General features: G+C 44.7%; 1 protein-coding gene across 3 annotated transcripts in view; it reads right to left on the reverse strand.

Moving 5' to 3' along the window:
- Positions 1–17,245, reverse strand: part of CEP112 (centrosomal protein 112) — a 2,313,552-nt gene extending 2,296,307 nt beyond the window's left edge. For all 3 annotated transcript variants that reach the window (XM_078654309.1, XM_078654310.1, XM_078654308.1), the window contains exon 1: positions 17,092–17,245. The gene's annotated coding sequence lies outside the window, so the exon portion shown is untranslated. The remainder of the gene's footprint in view (positions 1–17,091) is intronic.
- Positions 17,246–22,770: the final 5,525 nt, after the last annotated feature.

The following is a 22,770-nucleotide window of genomic DNA, read 5'->3' on the forward strand; positions in this document are numbered from 1 at the left end:
TAAACGTGCATTTGATCCTGGACACTGGATTTGCATGTGCCATCTTTTGTCTTAGAACTAAAAGCACACCTTAATTTTAAGGTTAGTCCAGCACAGCACATGCGCTGTACTTGTGAAATCTACTGTTTTTAATATATCTTAAAAGGGACTTACATCCCACCATCACTTCTTATTGGTCTGTGTGCTTGCCAGTTTGATTTCCTCAGTTTCTATTGGTTGTAGTCTGTTCTCCCTTCTGTGTCTCTCTTATCAGTTTTCCGTGGCTTAATACTCATTCCCATCTGCGTTTGTGGTTCAAACTTTATTTTCTTTTGGTTAAGTTACATACCGTCGGCTGCATCAGAGTCCAAGGCAACGCCATAGCAGTGCCAGGACCACAAGTGGAGGGGTCGCATCTAAGCCCTGACGTTTTCAGAGCCCCCTGGTCTTACTATAACCCACCCACTCTATTATACCCTCTCTGGCACGGATACAGTAATATGGCATATTTGAGCAGCTGGTTGATGCGTCTTCTTTCTCTTGTTTTGGAAGGCACTTGTGTTCCGCGCCTCTATGGTTTGCACATCAAGCCTCGCACCCAGTGCCGCCATGTGTCTGCAGCCATTGACATAGTGACAATTACCAGCAGTGTGCAATTACACCCCAGTGTCCCCATAACGGAGGGTTTCTGAGGTTCCGTAGAGCACAGCGCTAGCTGTAAGAAGCCAGGCTGACACAATGAGGTTATTTGCAGGGAGCGTTAGCTCTTTGACTGGATTTCTTTCTCCCAGTATGGTAATGGCACACTTAACTGTGAATCTGCTGCCTTGCTCAGTCACCAGATTTCATATTTTATTAGAACAAGAATTCCACACACAGAGGTTGATAGGCTAGGGAGGAATTACAGAATGACAATGCAGAAGTATCAAGTAAACACACTCACGCCAAATGCTGATGTCATTGTTAGTACTCAAGGCTGTGCAAAAGTGCTCCCATGGCTCGCATCTAATTGATGTTATGAAGCAGGATGCACCACTCAGGCCAGTAATTAGGTGCTGCAAGCGCGAATCTTTGGTTTAACAGGAAGGGCGTACGAGGACCATCTCTTCTGCATGCAAATCACATACAGCAAGTGTTGGCCAATTATCAGTGATCAAGCAGCGGTAAACAGATTTTGTAACCATTCCGAAACTTGTTCCAATATCCTCACGTCCACCTGCCCACATAGAACAAAGCTGCTCACTTCTGTTCTCCCATCTACTTTTAAGATTAGTGCTTCGAAGATTCCATGCTATGATCTAGATTTAATAGAGGCATTGTGAGTCCCCGGGTGACTCCCTACAATTTTTAACTGCTCATGCTGGCCTTTTTAATGGTAAGTAAATCGAAGCAAAACATTACATCAATTTGTGCCAAGCAAGTACCTCCACAAATAACCCTTTATAAGGTAATGGAGTTGAGCTCTTACAGATTCATTTTTTTTCTTTAACACCAACATCACCCCTGTCTTTGCCGTCTACAAGAGGGCTCAGCCCTAACCTCCCAACCCCCCCACTCCTACTTCTCATCTACAATCAGCGTCACTGGAATTATGCGATTGTGCAGCTGCGGTGATTTTCACATAATAATAGATTTGCTGTGTTTAACACATAATCCATCATCTGCCACATAATCTGCAGATTCTTTTTTGTAATTGTTTCTAGTTCAAATGGTTCAAAAGTTACTAAAAATCCAGTGATGCGTGTTGCCGCTCAGTGGAAGGCCCTTTGCAAAGCGGGACTGGTCACCTCTCTGTTGCTTATTACTATATTTGGGTGTTAAACCGGTACTAATTAAGTGCAACCAATGCCCAGGCAGTTTCAACAAGTGTAAAAATGACAAAATAAGGGCGTACTACTATTACAAACTGTGCCGCACTATGTAGCTGGATTTGCCTTTCCTTTCCGCATAATTTACTCAGCCCTGCAGCATTATTTGGCTCTCTAATGACGCATAATTCCAGTGGCAGTCTATAATGAAGCTATGCCTTTCACTCCCTCCAACTTCCTATCTATAGCGATGCTGTGCTCCCCTGAACACTTAATATTGCTATATTTTACTACTATATAGGGAGTCACTATTGCAGTTACCATGCAGTTAAAAGGAGTTGGAGCAGCATGTGCCGTGACACTAGGGCCAAATGCTCTAGGAACCCCACAAAACACAGAATATTGCTAACTTTCACTACTAAACAGGGAGTCAAAATGCATTTATTTAGCAATTACTATGATCATGATGTCAATGGTGCTGCAAGTGCAGTGGCCCTGGGGACAAGAGTTGTCAGAACTCCTCTAAATGCCAAATATTGCTTATATATAGCTACTAAACAGGCAGAAACTAGGGTCAGGATTTTAATGGTGCACAGTGCCCTTACACAGGAGCCCAAAGCTCTAGGAACCCTCTTAACACCAAATATTGCAGTACTTTACTACTAGATAGTCACAAGTGCAGTTACCTTAGAGGTAATGGGTTCATGATTTGAATGGTGCAGCAGGTGCAGTTGCGATAGCTCCTCTAAACACCAAATATTACTATGTTTTACTACTAAACAGGCAGTGACAAATGAAATAATCTTGCAAGCACAAGGGATATATTTTGAATGGTGCAGAAGGTGCAGTGGACAGGGCCTAAACGTGGTCAGAACTCTTCTAAACACATAATATTGCATTTACATCAATTCTATTATTTCCTCCTTTTCCTTCTTTGCTTTTTCTTACCAGCACTATACCAATAGTAACATCATAATATATTGACTTTTGTATATAAACAAGTCATATTACTTATTCAGACTTTCTGTAACTTATATTGTACAACAACTCATCAAGATACAATTAAAAAAACAGCTAATTATTAATAATATACGCGAAACCTAACGCATTTACCAATTCTGTTTAAATACTTATCATAAGAAATCAATAAGGTACCAAGCAATAGTCAGTTTTATTACAGTACGTTTCAAAAACTGCCACAAGAGGGCAGTTCATGACCAATTTTCTTTTCCCATGTTCATTTACGTTGTCTTTCAAAATTCCTTTATATACGCATGCAAATGTAACAACAACGGGTGGATTTACATAATTTTACTTGCATAAAAAGGACAGGAATGGCGCTGTGCGTCTAGCTGATCTGACAGGGAATACTATAAAAATCAGGCTAATAGTATTCAGTCACAAAATGTAATTGGTTGCCAGTAACTGGGAACAGAAGGAATGCAACGTTACTTTAACAGGGTATGCTCCAGGAACAGTGGCGTCACTAGGGTTGGTGTCACCCGGTGCGGGTAACTCATGGTGTCACCCCCTCACGACTTACCGCATGGGGTAAGTGGGCATGTGGGCACTTGAAAGGCACAGCATGAATGCTCTATTTTCTAACTAGTAACCCCATAACGCCGATTTTACCTCCAACAGACCAGAAACCCAAAAGAGAAATGGCACAGCCAGTGTGTACCCAGAGAAGCAGGGCCCCTAACCGAGGGAATCACCAAAATAACAAATCACAAGTCAGCAGAAACACAAATCCACAGCCAAAAGCACAGGGACATAAAAGCTGCCACTGCCTGGATGGACAATAAGGCAGCAGGATGAAGACCGGCCAGCAAAGAAGGCATATTTCAGCCAAAGCAGTTCACTTCATAGTATACGTATGAAGTGAACTAACTGTGAAGTGAACCACCTGCAAGTGAAGTGACGAGTTCAAGGAAAGGCATGGCCTGCTACGTGCCTTGAGCAATGAATCATGCAGCCGGCCGTGAGCAACTCCAAGCACAATGCACCGCCTGGGTCAGGACTAGCTTAGGAGGCTGGAAGGGCGGGGCCGGACAGGGTCTTCCGGTCTTCTATTTATTTATGCGTTTTTATTTAGCGCAGACTTTACCCAAAGGCGTCAGAGTGCTTCACAATAGGAACATGTAACCAGGGCCAGCTGTCATGCCCCAAAAAGGGGTCCACTGTAATGATGTCCGACCCCCCCCTCTTCTCTCCACAGCCACAACAACCCCCCGGAGGGTCGGGACCCGAGATCTACTCCTGTGACGAGGAAGACGACGGCGACTGGGGGCCCTTTAAATGGACGAGCAGTCTGATGGAGGAGGAGGAGTCATGTAACCTGTATAAGGGAGGAACCGACGGTCACACGGGGTGTTACTACACCGGAGGAGCGGACAGTTTGGCAGAGAGCGGAGAGGCGGGAAGCAGCGAGGAGGACTGGAGGAGAGGAGTGAGGCGGAGAAGCGAAGAGAGCATAGCGGAAGTCGAGAGGACCAAGAGCAGAGGACGGAGACCGTCGGAGGTGTTTCAAGATCCAGCGGGACCCGAGACGAACCCAGGAAATCCGGAGAGCCGAGCTGCACGACCAGCTGAGCCCGGAGGCCAACCCCACGATCCGCCCAGCCGTACGCCAGGAGGGGTACGGCTAGCCGAGGTACGTGATCGCTTCCTGGGGTGGTGGAAGAAGAAAGGTAGAAGCCCCCAGCAACCCCCTTGAGTTTCTAAGTAGACTGGGTCCCCCCCCCCCTCACTTATAGAACCACGATTGTTGTTCCGGGCACTCCTTTGGTTGATACAGCGCACCCGTTGTCTCCCTCACATTCCTCTCACAAGCCCCCCCCCTCGATAGATAAGCCAAGCCTGTGTAAATCGTGAAAACACTTACGTGTCCTCTCTTTTCTGCTTGTTCCCTGGTTATCGGCGAGAGCGGTCAGATGGGAGCCTCCGGAGCAAAGCAGAAGGCGGAGTCCCGTCCGTAGAAGGGAGGAGGAAGTCCTACGAAAGACCCGAAGGGAGAGAAGCCGATCTCCACGTAGCGGAGTAACAAGGAAAACATGTACTGACAGTTTGTTTGCTAAAATAAAACTAGCTACAACCAAAACCCGCATATTGCCTCTGCCTGTCCCCGCTGTTACAGAACAGTAATGAAACATGAGGAGAAAATTACAAGTGAACAAATTACAAAAGCAAACGTTAAGTTACAAGAGGCAAAAGTGACAATTGTGAGCAAACAAAATACATGATGTTGCATTACAGGAGGAAAAAGTGACATGTGTGCAGGTTACAAGTGCTTAAAAGTCTGCTCGAGATAACAATTAGAAGAGGTATAATACTGCAATATATGGTAGACCGTAGTGACACTCAAGCACAAGAACAAACGTTACGTAGGCAATGGTGGCACACTTGTGCAAGTATGTAAAGCAAACAAAATGTAGGAGGTAGCAAACAGAGTGTTATAACAAGAGAAAAGTGACGAGTGCATGTTACAAAGGAGTACCAGACACAGGTAGAAGGAAGGATAATACTGCAATGGCAGACACACACTCAAACACAAGAACAAACGTTACGTTCGTAGGCAATGGTGGCACTTGTGCAATGATCATGTGCAAGTATTAGAGTGACCAGATGTCCCGGTTTTCCCCGGACGGTCCGGGGTTTTGGAGAAGTGTCCCGGTGTCCCGACACTTTTCTTCAACTTGGGGAAATGTCCGGGTTTTTGGGTAGTGCCTGGGTTATTAAAAGAAATGTCCCGGTTTTTAAGCAAGGGTCGGGTGAACCTGCAAGTTAATTATGTTATGCAGGCTCACATTTCGACCCGCCCTCCAGGAAACGGCCGCAGAAGTTCAGTTCTCTACCTCCCCTGCTGTGCTGCTTTGCCTCACTTGAGCAGCACAGCAGGATTTAATGAGGTGTGAATCAGGGCTGCAGAGGCCACAGGGCAAGGCCAGGCTCAGCAGTAGCTGGACAAGGGGAGGTAATGTGAAAATACATTTCTTTAAAAGAGCACAACTATATATGTTTGTGTTCATATATATATATATATATATATATATATATATATATATATATATATATATATATATATATATATATATATATATATATATATATATATATATATATATATATATATATATATATATATATATATATATATATATATATATATATATATATCTCCCCGGACTACTTGACATGTAGGCACTGTCTCTTAACACCACTACCAGACTCCTGACGTCTCCCCGGGGAGGGTGTGACTCGGTGTGACACCTTGACATGTAGACACTGTCTCTTAACACCATTGCCAGACTCCAGACATCTCCCCGGGGAGGGTGTGACACCTTGAGACAGACTCTCTGCTAGTCGCACAGTCTCTTTTCACTGCTGACTCTCTCTGCCAGTCACAGTGCTCTTTCCTTTTGACTCCAATGGAGTTTCACATGTCAATTTTCTTTTCGTTTTTCCCCAAACATTTCTCTTTTCATCATATCATATCATTTCTCTTTTCATCATATCTGTCAAATCTCTCCGTCTCACTTGACACAAAAGCCTCTGGCATGCACCTGAAGGCAGCCCCCACACTCTCAAACAACCCCTGTCTCTCTCCCACACCATCCGTGGTGTTTATTTACATAAGTGCAGTCAACGCTTGGAGCAGATGGCGGCCAGACTTTTTGATGGGCATACCCCGACCCCACACACACACAGGCACACATACACACATGCACTCCACCCCCTCCCACCTGAGAGGTTTGGTGACCTTGTCACACATGTACATGGAAAAGGGGCTAGCAGAGTAGTCGGGTGACCATTCCTTTAAGGGTGGGGGGAGACATGAATGCAGTCATTGACGCTGCCTCTGACAGAACGGAGATGCAAGGGACTGACCCCTGCCACAGTTTGCGGCAGCAATGGGACTCACAGACTATGGAGGGAACTTAACCCTCAACAGCGCCAATATACATATTTCTCTGCTCCACATGGCAGTTTCTCTAGGATAGACTTTATTTTGGTATTCCGGGCCCAGGTTCCCGGGTTGTGGGCAGCGACGCACCCTTGCAACGGGTATATCCCACCATTCCCTGGTGGGCATCCAACTTCTGGGACCAGCGCCAGACTTCCAGATGCCCCAGCGATTGAACATTTGGTATCTAAGGGACAGGGAAACGCGAAACAAAGTTCAAAGAAAATCAGCGGTCGATGGAGTCTGCCTGTGGGAGGCATTTAAGACTGTGTTCAGAGGAGGGTCTCAGGCATTGATTGAGTGAAAGAAGAAGGAAAAACAACTGAAGTGTACAGTCATCTATAAAGGACCTAGGCCTAGATGTATCAAGCCTTTTGCGATTCGTTAAGGCCGAAATTCGCAGAATTTCGGCCTTAACGAATCGCAAACGGACATTTTGCATCTCTTGGAATGTATGTGAAATTAGCAAAATAAGGAATCGCAAAAAATTGCGATTCCTTATTTTGCTTAAGCATTTAAGGAATCGCAATGTTGCGATTCCTTAAATGCCATGTATGAAGCTTTTTTAAATTGCAAATTCAGGTTAAGGAATCGCAAATTAACACCAACTTGAGGTTCGTGTTAATTTGCGAAATCCTTTCAAAAACCAAAATTTGGCAATTTTGAGGGTGGCATGTGACACACATACATGCCCATAGGGCATGTATGTGCGCCATATGCACACACATGTAAGTTTCAGGAGTGCAGCAGGGTGTCCATGAGACACCCCTGCACCCTGAAATAATTCTCAAATTGCGATTAGCAAATTGCGACTTCGCAATTTGAGAATTACTTCACAATCATTTCTATGGGCCTCCTGGCCCATAGGAATGCATGGGAAATTATTCCTTATTTGTGAATCCGCAAAATGCGAATTCGCAAATAAAGAATAATAAGGAATCGCTAAAAACAAGCGATTTTTTACATACATTCCATTATGCGAATTCTAAATAGCGATTTGCTAAAAATCGCTATTTAAGATTCGCAAAATGGAATCTTGATACATCTAGGCCTCAGAGAGTTGGGCATTGGAGGTGGGGGAGCACTGCCACCAATTACAACTTCCCAAACAAGACCTAAGATCCTTGGCAGAGGATCAGGCACAAAAACACGCACTGGTGATGAAGCGTCGCCTATAAGATGTAGGCGATAAGGCCAGCAAACTTTTTGCGCGGCTTGGCAAGCAAATTAGGGAGAGATCATGGGTACTCGAGGTACGAGATGAGCACTGAGACATGCGTACAGCAAATGAAGAGATAGGAGGGGGAGCTGGCAAAGGCATTGTGCAAGCTCAAATCAGGAAAGGCACCGGGCCCTAACAGCCTACCAGTTGAGCTGTTCAAGCGGCTTGCAGATGTCGGAACTAAGCTAATGTTCCTAGAGGTGAACAAGGAGGGTTTGCCTACCTGAGGACCAGAGAAAAGCGACCATAGTGGTAATTCACTAAGAGGGCAAGCTACCAGAGAATTGCGGGTCATATAGACGGATGTATGACATTACAACGCATGCTTTTACATCGCATGCTTTTACAACGCGGTTTTAACATCGCATACCATTACAACACATAGCGCTTTGGGGTGCTGGATAGTGAATAGTTTAATTTACTATTCCAACTCCACTCCCCGTGGACACTAGGGAAGGTGTTGGATAGTAAATTAAATCTATTCCCTATCCTAGAGCGCCCCCCAGCGCAATGCGTTGTAATGGTTTGCGTTGTAAAAGTTGCGTCGTAAAGGCACTGCGTGGTAAAAGTTGCGTTGTAAAGGATGTTTCCCCATATAGACTGATATCCCTGCTGAACATGGAAGCCAAAGTACTAGCTAAGGCCTTAGCGACTAGGCTGATAAATTAGCTATCTATTTCAAAGACAAAATAAATATAATCCATGAATCATTTCCCACAGAAACCGGCACAACTAGTGAAGTAGGCCATGCAGACCTCCCTACCATAAACCCCATAAAGCAAAACCTAGCTGACTTTGGAACAATCACTGAGGATGAGGTAACTGACATACTAAAAAAGGCTAAATCAGGATCTCCCAAAGACCCAGCGTCCGCCCAGATTTTAGCAAAACTAGCACCCGCCCTGGCTCCCACACTGACATCTATTTTTAAAGCGTCCCGAACACGTGCCACCTTCCCTACTCCCTGGAAAGAAGCCATTGTGAGGTCAATCCTGAAGAAAAATAACGCAGACCCTAAGCAACCGATGAATTACCGCCCTATATCTCTATTACCACTTTTTGGTAAATCAATGGAATCCATTATCAACGCGAAACTGGTCAAATACCTTGAAAGACACACGCTATTGGATTCCTCGCAGTCAGGATTCAGAGCTTCCCAGACTACACTGATAGAGGTGGTTGATAACATTCGGCTGGCACTGGACTCCAAACAATCGGCTATCCTCATCTTGCTAGACCTTTCGGCGGCCTTCGACACCATATCCCACAGAGTCCTATTAAAGCGACTAGCGGGGATAGGTGTCGAAGGCCAAGCCCTAGGTTGGATCCAGAGCTATCTTGCAGGGCGCAGCTCTAGGGTCAAATCAGGACCTTTTTCATCAGAGGCGATAGACAACGACAAGGGAGTGCCCCAGGGCTCAATTCTAAGCCCAACCTTATTCAACGTCTACGTATCACCTCTGGCCAAAATAATTAGGGACTTCGGCTTCGACACATTATTGTACGCCGACGATACTCAAATTCTCATAACCCTTGGCTCTGAGCCATCAGAGACAAAAGTGAGATTCAGGAATTGCATGTTAGAGATAAAGGCCTGGATGACTAATAATTTCCTGATGCTTAATGCAGGCAAATCCGAAATAATGCTTTTCGGCGCGGCGAAATCCATCTGGTCTCAAGAGTGGTGGCCACTGGAACTTGGACCCTGCCCATCTCCAAAAAGTACTGTTCGGAATTTGGGCTTCACCCTAGACGATAAGCTGACCATGGCCCCCCACATAGACAAAGTAGTACACACCTGCATAGGTCTCATGAGGAGCCTAAGGAAAATATTCAAATGGCTACCCCTGCTTTACCGTAAACCACTGATACAAGGCCTAATCACCAGCCGCCTTGATTATGGTAACGCACTTCTGGCTGATGCGAATGAAGGCACACTAACTAAACTGCAGACACTCCAAAATGCAGCAGCCAGACTGACTCTCGACCTGCCCCCACGCTCTCCATCTGCCCCGTGCCTGAAGAAACTGCACTGGCTTCCAGTCAGAAAGCGCATAAGGTTCAAGATCTGTTGCCTAGTGCATAAAGCATTAAACGGACAAGGCCCCAAATATCTAAAAAAACAAACTTCAGGGATACTGCCCGGAAAGAACACTGCGCTCTTCAAACAAAAATCTCCTAAAAATACCAAGAGTTCGTACTGTCAGAAATGGAGATAGGAGCTTCTCGAAGGTTGGCCCTATGGCATGGAACTCCCTGCCTACGGCTTTAAGATCAAACCAGAATCATAAAATCTTCCGGAGAGAACTCAAAACTTTACTATCCAAGGCAACGGCATAAGAACCCTTCTTTTTCGCATCCCCCATACCCTCTGTCAGCGCTATGAGACCTAATGGTGAAATGTGCGCTTTATAAAAATAAATACATACATACATAACAGGGATCCTCCCCTCGAACATTCACCCTGATCATTTGGCCTCATATCCAACAGAAACACACGACTTAATCTATGATGCCTGTACGGAGTGCTTTACCTGACCGAGTCGCAAACGGATGAACAGTTGGTCTCAATGGCCCTAGATGCCAGGATGGTATTTGACTCAATTGAGTGAAACTATGTTTGTGGCGCTGGAGAGGTTGCGCTCCGGGCCGAAGTTCTGTGCATGGATCAGGTTATTTTACAGAGCCCCGAAGGCCAGGGTGCGAGTAAATGCTGCCTGCTATACCCCTTGATGTTTGCCCTGGCGCTCAAGCCCCTAGCGGCGTGGATCCATCAGGACCCCTTGATATGGAATATCGATGCGCCAAGTGGATGGGAGGAACGGATTTACCTCTATGCAGACGACATCCTCCTATAGGTCCGCAGGTTACTGTGGTAAGGGGGAACCCCTAGAATATCACTGATCAAGTTATAGACAGGAGGTAATTGACTGGGGCTCACGATTCCCGATATCCTGAAATTCTACTGAGCCACACAATTCCTGCTCATTAACTAGTGGGTTTTTACGGACCACCGGGATTTGGCATATGAAGTAGATAGGGCGTTCATGGGCTGAGGAGGATATGAGAGACTCCTCTACGGAGAGGGTGGCGACAGGGACAAGCCGCAGCACACTAAGACAATAATTTGAGTCTGGAGAGAGGCCAAATGGTTTCTGGGATGGAGGGGGAGACTTACCGGGCTAATGCCACTCTGGCACAGCAGTCAGCTGCTGGAAGGATTCTCTAAATGGGAGCTCAGAGGCACAGAACACCTGGGAGATGTCTGAAGAAATCAAGACTTTATAAAATTCGAGGACCTCAGTAGGGAATACAACCTTGTAAAATCCAAGCGTTTTAGATACCTACACCTAGGGCACGCCCTTTATTGCCATCTGCGGGAGGGCGAGCAGATACCAGAGTCCTCCCCTCTAGAGGACCAGATATTGACGGAAGGGGGAGTGTTGATGATATATATGAAATTAGCACATAATTCCCCAGACCCACTGGGCCCCTTGAGGTAGTCATGGGTGGGAGTTCTAGGAGAGTTTGAGGACGAGGACTGGGAAGCGGCCCTCCAGAGCCCGCAGGAGATCGCTATCAAAGTAAGATTCAGACTGGTCCAATTTAAAATACTGCATAGTACTTACTACTCACAGACATTGCTTAACAAGATTGGCAGAGTAGTCTCTGCTGAATATCCCTCTTCACTCCGCATACCATTATCCCGCATGCTGTCACTAACCGGTCGTGACAACGACCGCGTTGTGACAATGCATACCATTATGGGTGGGCGCTGGATGTTGGAATAGTAAAATGTATAATTCCACCTCCAGTCTGTGCGGACTTTAGGGACCTTCTCCCCCCCCCCCCCCCCTCCGCAAGTCGTGACGACTTGCGGAGTAATGCTGTGCGCTGTCACAACGCGGTCGTTATAACGACCGCGCTGGGACAGCATGCGGGGTCACGGATGCGGGGTGAAGGTGCTTTACCGTCTCTGCTATGTGGGAGGAGATGTGGGAGCAAGGGAATGTTTTTCCACATCCTTTCGGAGTGCCCACTTGTGCAGAGCTACTGGGCCAGGGTGACGACTAAGATGGCCAGTCTTCAGGCGATGGAGCTACCTCTTGATACAAAGTGGCTCCACCTAGGGATTAAACGGGAAGAGAACTGGCCAAGGTTCACAGAGAACTGGCTAAGGATGGCAGATGGAGTTCCCAAACGTAACACTGCGAGATCATGGGGCTGCAGTCCTGCAGAGTTGGGGACCGACTTGGATTGGTGCCAGAGGGCAGAACAGGTGATATACAGGGCGAGAGGCTGTCCAAAACAAATGGGAGAAAGTATGAAGGACATGGTGTAAGTATAGGGGGTTAGGGGAATTGGATGCTGGGGACAAACTCCAGAGAGAGGGGGTCAATTGGGCCGATGGGTACATGTTGTAATTGTATTGGCCGTAACAGTGCAATTTTTGCAAGGTTGAGAAATACTGACTAGTCATATGATGCGCTATTGTTAGGTGTATGTGTAATGACTGTTAATCCTCTAGTCACCATGTGATGTACAAAGATGATGTTTTTCAATAAAAAGAACTAAAAAAAAGAATATATTTAACCACTTTTGCCACTCACTGTGGTTTATACCGCTATAAAAGACTCTGTTTTGGTGTCTCATCATCTTTGAAGAAGAGATAGGAAAATTCATGAATGGTATTCAAATTTGATTCAACTACATTCATAGGCCGGGAAAGAATCCCTATCTGTAGTGTGGGCCTGTGAGCACTTTCATCTTTTCCTGTATGGAAAATCCTTCACAGTTGTGACGGACCACCAATCTTTGTTTCAATATTTATCAACCCAAAGGCCATAATGCTGCCATGCATTGAGACATGGGGTTTACATTTGCAAAACTACCGATTTCAAATAATTCACAGACCTCACAAAGAAAATACTGCAGAGTTTATAGCATGTTTTCATATAGAAAGTTAAGCAACTGCTCCATCCTTAGCTGAGGATTAACTGACATAGGTCACTGTAAGCCCTGAAACTTAAAAAATACACGTATCCAAACAAGACCCCACTAAGTGTGTGGTAAAGCCTCTGATCGAGTCTCAAGGACATAATTAACTAAAGAATATTCATAAGTCCTACCCCCCAAAGTAAAATGAACATTATAAAATGTAAGGGGACTGCTAGCGTACCTTCAGAAAGGACTGCTCCTGGTGGGCACACGAATGGTCATTCTCGAGTCACTGCAAAGTCATATCATAGACCTTGTACATGAAGCACATTAAATAGGGGTGGTCACAAAACAACTCCTAAGGCAAAAGGAGTGGCTTCCGATCTAGATTGATGAATTGAGCAGAACTTCAACACATGTCATATCTTCCAAGCATCGAGAAAAGAAAGAGGTCTATAACCTGGACAGATGTCCAAGATCACCACACAATAGAAGAAAAACGTTTGAGCCCCTACCAAGCAGTCAACGTTTATTAGTGCAACACAAAAATAACTGTCTGAACTGGGGTGGCGTGGTGAGCAAAATAACGATGGATTAAAACCAGATCTGTGACTGGGGGTGAATCTTTCACAATGTTCAACATTCAGTCCATCATCTTTTTGTGTTGCAACATTTATTAGTGGTCATCAATGAATGTTCAAGGTTTCCTGAAGTAATGGCTGTACCCTGCACTTTGTACAATGTCACCATTCCTGCGTTAACAAAGTATTTTCATAATTTTGGCATTCCTGCTGTTTTGAAGTCTGATAACGGCTCCTCCTTTTCAAGAAAAGAATTCAAAGATTTTGCAAGAAAGTTAGGCTTTAAGTAACGAACTAGAGAGACATTCAGTACGACAGCTGTGTCTCCTGCTGAACTGATGTTTGGTTGGAAAATCCACACAACCCTTCCGCATCACAGGGAGGACCATAAATCCCAAGTACCACAAGAAATGTGACATTGAGATGCTTTTGCCAAAAATAAAACTAAGCAATATGTATATGGTTACCAGGCGTCCCCGTTTTGCCAGGACGGTCCCTGTTTTTAACCAGCTGTCCCAGCAAATTTCAAGAAATTTAGCTCATGTCTACGTTTTTGGAGAGGGTCGACTGAAAACGGTGGGGGGTGTTTTTTATGTTTTACAAAGCAGGGATAGTTAGCTGTTGTTTCAAGAAAGCAATTTAATTAACAGGCAAGCTACTGGGCTTAAAAATTGCAATTTATGTATGTTCTTACTGCCTGTTCTGTAATTCTCTGCTGAGGAGCGCTCTCTTCACTTGAAGTAAAATTGTAGTCCTTCTTCTATTTTTGTGAAATGTCCCTGTTTTTGGCTTTAAAATTCTGGTCACCCTAAATATGTAGACAAATGATGAGCGTCCCAGGTCTCCCACTTACAGCAAGGTGATCTAGTAATTGCAAAGTTACAGTCATCAAAAGGAAGATTAGAACTTTCACTTATGTGATTATTGACATAAAGGGTTCCATGATCACCATCTGGAGGCATGGGCACACTGTCTTTCAAAACTCTTTGTATTTCAAAACCGTGTAGGCATAAAGTGTGGCGAAGTTATGACTGATGAGGATCAGGAAGACGGTTATGACTCAATTTGTAAAAATGATTGGTGCAAAAGTTCTGGCAGTGACTTCCGGCCACCTGATGGATGGTTCAATAACAACTACTCTTGTTCCCCCAATAGGTCTTCTCAGATTTCGCTGCTTATGTATTGCAACAGTCTTTCAGTCATGATGCTTCTGTGGCAACACATGTGACCACTTCACAATGGTTGCGAGCAAGCACATAAAGGCAATACAGTACACTGGCAGGCCTCAACATTTTGAATGGGTGCAGCACTGAAACTGGAATTGCTCAGAGCCAGATACAAGCGTGTTCAACACCTTTTCAGATAGTTTGACAGCTGAGTGACAGAAGCAGTAGGAGTTTCAGGGTGGCAATGTATCTCAGTGAGTTGAGCACCCTCTTCAGAATTCTGTCTGTAACCTACATGTAACTCATGCCTTAGCTGTTCATGTTCTGTGAACGATGAAATCTGAACATCTCTACCCGATCTGTTCTGCAGGAAATTGAAGTTTGCACGTAATACCTTCATTGAGAGGGAATCTCACTTTGCTTCTACAATGCTGTCCCGATTTTGCCTGATTTGTATCTGCCCTGTGATGGGGAAAGATTCTGCTGGTGCTACCATAGCTGCATCTCTGAAGGAGGGAAGCTTGCACCGTTTCTCTCCATGGAGTAGTTGTTCTACGAAGAGAGGCATTTCAACTGGTATAGTACCATCTTACAAAAAAAAATACACCTTCCTAACATGCCCACAATGGTTTCGTCCTCAACAGACTAGTCGCCCCCAAAACATTTCATCACTGTTATGTATCGAAATAAATTTATAAGCACCTTGCCTCAAAATCCCAGCTTACAAGAAAAACAACTTGGGTGGTATATCTTTCTCTGTTCAAGCAGCCAAGCTATGGAATTCATTACCCCCAAACATAAGATCCACGGACTGCTATCTTACCTTCAGAAGACTACACAAGAGTTGGCTCTTTCCTACATTGCCACCATACTCAAAACACAAATGTACAGCATATACCTCTGTATGTTAAACATTTATAGTTTGATTATATGTATGTGTTTAGATATGCCCCTTTCTTAGTACAAAATATATACTATAGTTTAAAAATATATAGATATTCTTGTAGGACTACTTCACAAATGTATATATTGCTTATGGCTAGAATATATATATTATTAATGTATGGTTAACATGTGTATACATTACCGCATAATTTACATATAAGTTATTTGATTAAATGCTTATGGGTCTCTGTTTTATTATATTATCACAATGTGTAAATATGATCATAACAATTGTATCTATAAGTGCCTCACTATTGAAATATTGGGGAAAATATAAAATAATAAACAAATTTAAATAAATAAAAATGTTTTTAAAAAACTATTCATACAAATACACAACAAAATTAATTTATGTATAGCAACACTTGAAATTCTGAGTTTATATTTATCCATACATGCACATATGGAATTTTATACAATTCAACTGTCTGTCTTTTTATTATTTTCCATATACATGTATACCTTTCTATGCAGTTAAGTATCTGTATTAAATTGCTCCTACTGTAGGGAAAAAAAAGAAACTTCTAATCTGTCCAGTGCACTATTCTAGGTCTCATCTAAATGCTCAATATATCCTCTTCCTCCACTCTCTGACTCATCCCAAACATCATCGTACTACTATCTCCCAATAACCTTTTCCAGACTCTTACCTCCTCTATCCCACCTTTGACTCACCCCAAACATCACTTTACTGCTATGATCTCCTAAATAACACTTTCTAGACTCTTCCCTCCTCTATCGCTCCGCTGATGCTTCCCAAACCTCACTTTACTATGACATCTCTAATAACTCTTCTGGACTCTTCCCTTCCTTGACTCATCCCACCCCTCATTTTACTACTATGGTAAACCCAAGTAACACTTCCTATACTCTTCCCCTCCTTTATCCCATTAAATATTTCAGACTCACATGTCCATTGCTTGAATTAACAACTTATATTTCCCTATACTAATTCACCACTAATCCACTTTGGGTCCCAGAACTTAAAGGAAAATAAACTGGACAGGGAAACCAGAACACACGTGAACCTGGAAAACTTGGCAGCTATGATGAGGTGATTACAGGTCATTATAGATGGGCTGGCAAGCAAGCAGAAGATAAATGTCCTGAGTCAAGAAACTTTATAAAACCTAGAACGAGTTTTATGAACCCGTCACTCATAGGTTACTCTCAAATGGAGGCCCTTGTGGCTAAAAGTCTGACACTTGTTCCGAACGCTCCTTGAAAAACACAGCGATTAGGAGATGGATCGTTTGTGTGAAGACATTGATGAGTGTTTTACAATAAACATAGAAATTGCATACATCACTAATCCATTGCTTTAGTATTCAATGATTGAGTTTGAATGATCTGGCCACTTCTTTATCATTTGAATCATATTCGCCAGTAACTATTTTGGTGCTTTATATACACTTATGCAGTGGTTTGAAAAACGTGTACATGACAAGCATCCTAAATCATACGGGAGGCAACAGGGCGTGGATCTTACCTCCCGTTTTCGAACAGAAGAGCTTAAACACACGAATTACAGTACTTCGCTTCCGAATCTAAGCAACCAACTTCAACATGGGGAGGCAAGGAAAAGTAATCAGTGAAGCCGATTTTGAACTGATTGACAAGTTTAGGGGCGATATGTTCTACGATTGGTTAAGAAAAAAATGGCCCGCCCCAAAAAGGACGACCTATCCATCCCCAAAGAAACCGCCACTTCTTTTACACCGGAAGAGATTGCTATGCTGCTCCGGAAGACGTTGGCCTGCCCCCTGTGAGCCGGTCTTGTAAACTAAGCTCCCTGAACCGGTGCTGTTGTGCAGGCAGATAGCATGGCCCTGTGAGAAATAAGTTCTAGTATGGGCGAAGGAGCTTTGCCACCTAGATAAAGAGTGCTGCGTGACAGGGGCTCTGCGTGGCAACATGAGCGGGGAACGGGATATTTGATGAGGTTATTTAGGGCCGACAGTAACCGCTGAGCTGACAGGAGATGGCAGTGTTGTCGAGAAAAAGTGAGATTTAGTGGAGGAGACAATCGGAGCACTTTGACGGTGTCTTAAAAACGTCACGATCATGATGAGTTTGTGGGTGCGGAGGACTCCAACAGCACCCTAGGAGTTACATGAATACGCCTTTGCTAAGATTATAATTGTACTTTATATAGCGCTTACTACCCCTGACGAGGCGTCGAAATAGCGCTATGGGCTTAGAAGAAAGTGGCGCCCTTGCTGATGATAGTGAATGAAATGATGAAGCAGGGTGTCCCTTTTGTGTTCGCTGGTCAGTACCTGGATGAGCAGGGTCTGGTCCCTGAAACCAGTGGCCGAAGGGGAGGGGGGCATGGGCGTCCGCAGGGGGGTGCAAGGAGGGGCGCTTGCCCCTCCGCCCGAGCGCCCCTCCATGTCCCCCCTGCAGACGGCCTTGGATGAAGCCAGGCTAATGGCCCACGCTAGATAAAGGATCGCCCCCTGGGAGGGTACAGCTCACCACAATACCTCCTGTCCACTTACCCAAAGTCTTATTGTATGTCCAGACAGCGTCGTAAAAAAAGTGAAATTTGGAGGTTTCCTCGGGGACTTTTGCAACACTAGGGCTTTTTGTTTCTCTCGTTGTGGTTTTCCTTCTGTTTGTGCACTCTCTCTTACTTCGTACCTAAAAAAAAACCTTTTTGTCGCCGTCAGTCAGAGATTTCAGTTCCTTCCTCAAAAAATGTAGTTTATCTCAAACTGAAAGACACGTAATAGCGAGCTAGAGTGCTCTTTAGTTCGCTTGCAGTGCTACAATTTTACGGAGCCTTTTGTCTGTAATTCTGGGCCCTGCAGGGAGCTGAGCTGTTCTCTGCCAGAGGCCTCAACTCCCTGATGGGGCGCCTCGCGCTTCTCCTCGCAGCCCCTCCCGCCCATTGTCATTCTGTCTGTGGCTGATTGTCACATACAGAATGACAATGGCCAGTGTGAGCTGCTAAAGCATACATCCCACCCTGAACCTCTAAAGCGCCTTAGATCAAAATCACTGAGGAGCCCAGGGAATGGTTAAGTTCAAAGTTGAAGGTTAAATATGATACATGTAGGAGAAGCAGAAGAGCACTGCTGGTTAAAACATGTCTCCTCTTGCAGTTGGGGCGCACAGTAAAGGCAGTGGAGGTACCCGACGCTTTATCTCGGTATGAAACTGTTAAAGAAATGTACATCAATCTGTTGTTTTAATTGTCTGTAATGAAAGAGATAGAGAAATGTTTGTGCATGTCTGTATACAAGAATAAACACAAAAAAGCTCCAATAAAAGTACAAGGGCCATTTAGAAAAGTACCAGACTGACTGCAGGCAGCAGTAGAAAAGATTCTATTGTGCCAGTAAAGGTAAGCAGTAGGGGATGTGAATGAACGGTAGTGTGCACATGTGTGCACTGTCGTGAGGGTTCCCCTCCCCCCCCCCTTCACACCACCAATTATGAAAGATAGATCAGTAAAAGGATGGATTGATGAGTGAAAGGGTGGATGATGGGCGAGTGAATGGGTGGATGGATGAGAGTAATGATGGATCGATGAATCAATAAGTGAAAGGGTGAATGAATGGATGGATGACTGGATGGATGGATGAGTGGAAGAATGGATGGATGAGTGAAAGGGTGGCTTGGGTAAAAAGGTAAATGGTTGGATGGATGAGTGAATGGAATTCATGAGTGGAAGAGTGGGTGGATGAGTGAGAGGATGGATTGGGTGAAAGGGTGGGGGGATGATGGATGAGTGAAAGGATGGATTGGGTGAAAGGGTGGATGATTGATGGATAAGTCAGGGTGGCTGGATGGATGGGTGAAACGGTAAGTGGTTGGATGGAGGAGTGGATAGATGGGTGAAAGACTGGATGGGTGAGTGAAAGGATGCCTTGGGAAAGGGTAAATGGTTAGGTGGACGGATTGGTGGAAGAGTGGATGGATGAGTAAAAGGATGGATTCGGTGAAAGGGTGGATGGATGTATGGATTGGGTGAAAGGGTGGATAGAGGGATGGATGAGTGAGTGAAATGATGGATGAAGAATAGGCGTTGGATAGGTTTGCAAATGGTTGAAACGGTTTGGATATGGATGGGAACACAGATGGAAGGACAGAATCAATGGTGGATGAAAACATTAATAGATAACAGGAAGTACATTTGAAATGTTGGATGTCAGGGGTTTGATAGAGGGATGAATGGCTAGATCCTTGGACAAGAGAGCTCTTCTGGGAAGGGTTGTGATAACTTACTTTGCTTTCTTGGTGCCATAAGACCTTTAGTTCAAAGTGGGAGGTATTTCAATTTTCTTGCTACTCCCTTGCCTATGTATTACTATTCTGTATTTGCTGTGTGCTTATGTGTGGGATTCAGACATCATGCATACAACATTTTGAGTGACACCCAACTGCTACTTGAATGTTACACTAGTAATTGTAAATGTTTGCATGCTTTGTTTTAGGTGTAAGGTTTTAGGGAGAGCCTCATAGTGCCATAAGCTGTGCTTGAGAGGTATATTGTGTTTGTAACCAATAGGCAAGGTGTCAAAAATAAACAATGTAATGCTGTATTGGCTGTGCATTCTTTAATAAAGCTGCAGGGAAAAGCACCTTTGTGACTTTCGTCAGCTAGTGCCACTCTCTGCGAAGCCCCCCTAAGCAAAGTCAGATTCCATATTTTAAGTTCCACTTGCTGAAACACCCATAATGCGTTCCCTATAGTGGGTTCATCACAGCAATCCTCCCTTTAGTTCACCTATGCTTGCCGCGTTACATCTCACAATGGCACTCAGATATGAGATGCTAGTAACAAAGTCTATCTGAGCAGATCTTCCTGAACACTTCTCTCACCATACATATCTGCTCACGATCATGAGTTGTAAACAAAATATCAGACTGGACAACCCAGTGCAGTAACCATAGAAATAGATTATTATCATATGAAATACCTCAAAAAGACCTGCACAGTTGCTCAAAGCTGTGCACATACCGAAAAACAATGAAGTGCGCAATTGTCTCAACCTAATATAAATATATTTTGATTTGTACTTAAGTGGATGTCTATTTACTTACTTTTATACTATCGCGGAACTTCCTCTGATGTGTCTGTAAAACGTACCTTGTTCCGAAGATTTGTCCTGAATTTTGACCTTCTGTCCTGAATTTTCGTCCTGAATTTTGACTCTTTGTCCTGAATTTTTACACTTACCATCCTGAATTTGCAACCATGCCAGTTGGTCACCCTGCATTAACTGGTGAGTTCACTTCAGGGTGCTGCGTTCACACATGAAGTCACCAAAAGTACAGAGTTCACCCGAACAGGTCTGCAAAGCATTCACCAACACATCCATGGTACTTACAATGTGTAACACTCGGATGCAGGAACCATGAGCCTCCTCCTCAGCCACAAACGTCCTGCTCAGCCCCCATTCCAGAACAGGGATTTCTCAAGAAATCTTCTGCATGTGGGGGGCCCTTTAGATGCCGAGCTTCATCTCACATTGAAGTGACCCCTCAGCCAGGGTCACAGAGGACGTTGCAAGGGGTCCTTATCGGGATCTAACGCCATGCCCTTTATTCTGACATAACCATTGATCGATTTCTAAATAAAGAATGTAAAAAGGCAATCCATGTCAGCGTTTTAGTTCCTGTTTGTGTTTGACGTTTTACTTAATATTTCATTCCCTTAGAGTGTTAATGATTTCCCGGATGTTTTGTTCCTGTATTTTTTCTGTGTAGCATATTTCGCTTGTAAAGTGCCTACTTTGATCTGAGCCACCACTAGGTGCTAAGAACGAGCCATGGTTGAATGCTAAGCATCCTAGAATGTGATTTTTATGACTCATTCTGAGAGGCCCAGAACCAGCCCGAGCCAGCCCGCCTCTGAACGGTTTCAGCGACCCTCCCTGCCCCCACCCTTTGTTTTCTTTTAGACTGGTGCCACCGAGGTGATATCCTTGCCTGAAGGCAGGGATTTCACCTAAGCACTTGATGTGTTGTGAATGTGAGCATGGGGTGGAAGATGTGCACAGCAGGGGGAAAGGGATGGCCAGTGCAGGTGACGCTTTTCTTTTGTATAGGAATTTCTGCTGGCATCATAGCCCAGGGTTTGCTGTATGTGCACTTGTACAGATGTGTATACCATACAAGTGCACAGACAGCAAAGCCTGGGCTATGACGCTAGCAGGAATTACTTAACAAAGGAAAAGCGTCACCTGCATTGCCATCCCTTTCCCCCTGCTGTCTGTGTACTTGTATGGAATACACATCCATGGCGCTGCTCACCAGATGAATGGTGAACAGGGCCATGGATCTGTCTCTTTATGCATCCAAGGGCACCGACAAAGAAGTAGAGGAGGCCCAGGCAAGGAGAAACCAGGAGACATTTGACCCACATCTATCTACACAGTGAGACCTTCAGGAGGGACTGGATGCCAGGACGACAGTGCTGCTGATCAGCCTGACTCCACTGAATAGTATCAGAAGAGCAGACAGCAGTTTTTAAGTAAGTTCCAGTAACTTTAATGCATTCTACAGCATCACCAGCATTACCTACTGGCTGCATATCTTGGTTACTCTAAGTGAACGGTGTTCTAGACTTACATGCATGGAAACGTCAAGGAGGACAGTCCCCTCCGAATATGCAAATGTAGTGTAAGCTTGGAGTGTTCAGCTTTTGGGGTGCCAGAGGGTAACTTTAGGGTTCAGGTTGGGTGTGGGTATTAGGGTGCAGGGAATAATTTTAGGGTTCAGGGTGGGTTCGGGATTGGAGTGCCAGGGGGTAATTTTAGGGTTCCGGGTGGGTATAGGTTTTAGGGTGCCAGGGGGTAATTTTAGGGTTCAGGGTGGGTATGGGTTTTGGGGTGCCAGGGGATAATTTTAGGGTTCATGGTGGTTATGGGTTTTGGGGTACCAGGGGGTAATTTTAGAGTTCCGGGTGGGAATGGGTTTTGGGGTAGCGGGGGTAATTTTAGTGTTCCAGGTGGGTATGGGTGTTGGTGTGCCCGGGGTAATTTTAGGGTTCAGTGTGGGTATGGGTTTTGAAGTACCAAGGGGGTAACTTTAGGGTTCAGGGCGGGGATGGGTTTTAAGGGGCCAGGGGGTCATTTTAGGGTTCAGGGCAGGTATGACTTTTTGGGGGGCAGGGGTAATTTTAGGGCTCATGCTGGGTATGGGTTTTGGGGTGCCA

Source organism: Lissotriton helveticus, chromosome 7 (genome assembly GCF_964261635.1).
Source record: "Lissotriton helveticus chromosome 7, aLisHel1.1, whole genome shotgun sequence".
NCBI classification, from domain to species: domain Eukaryota; kingdom Metazoa; phylum Chordata; class Amphibia; order Caudata; family Salamandridae; genus Lissotriton; species Lissotriton helveticus.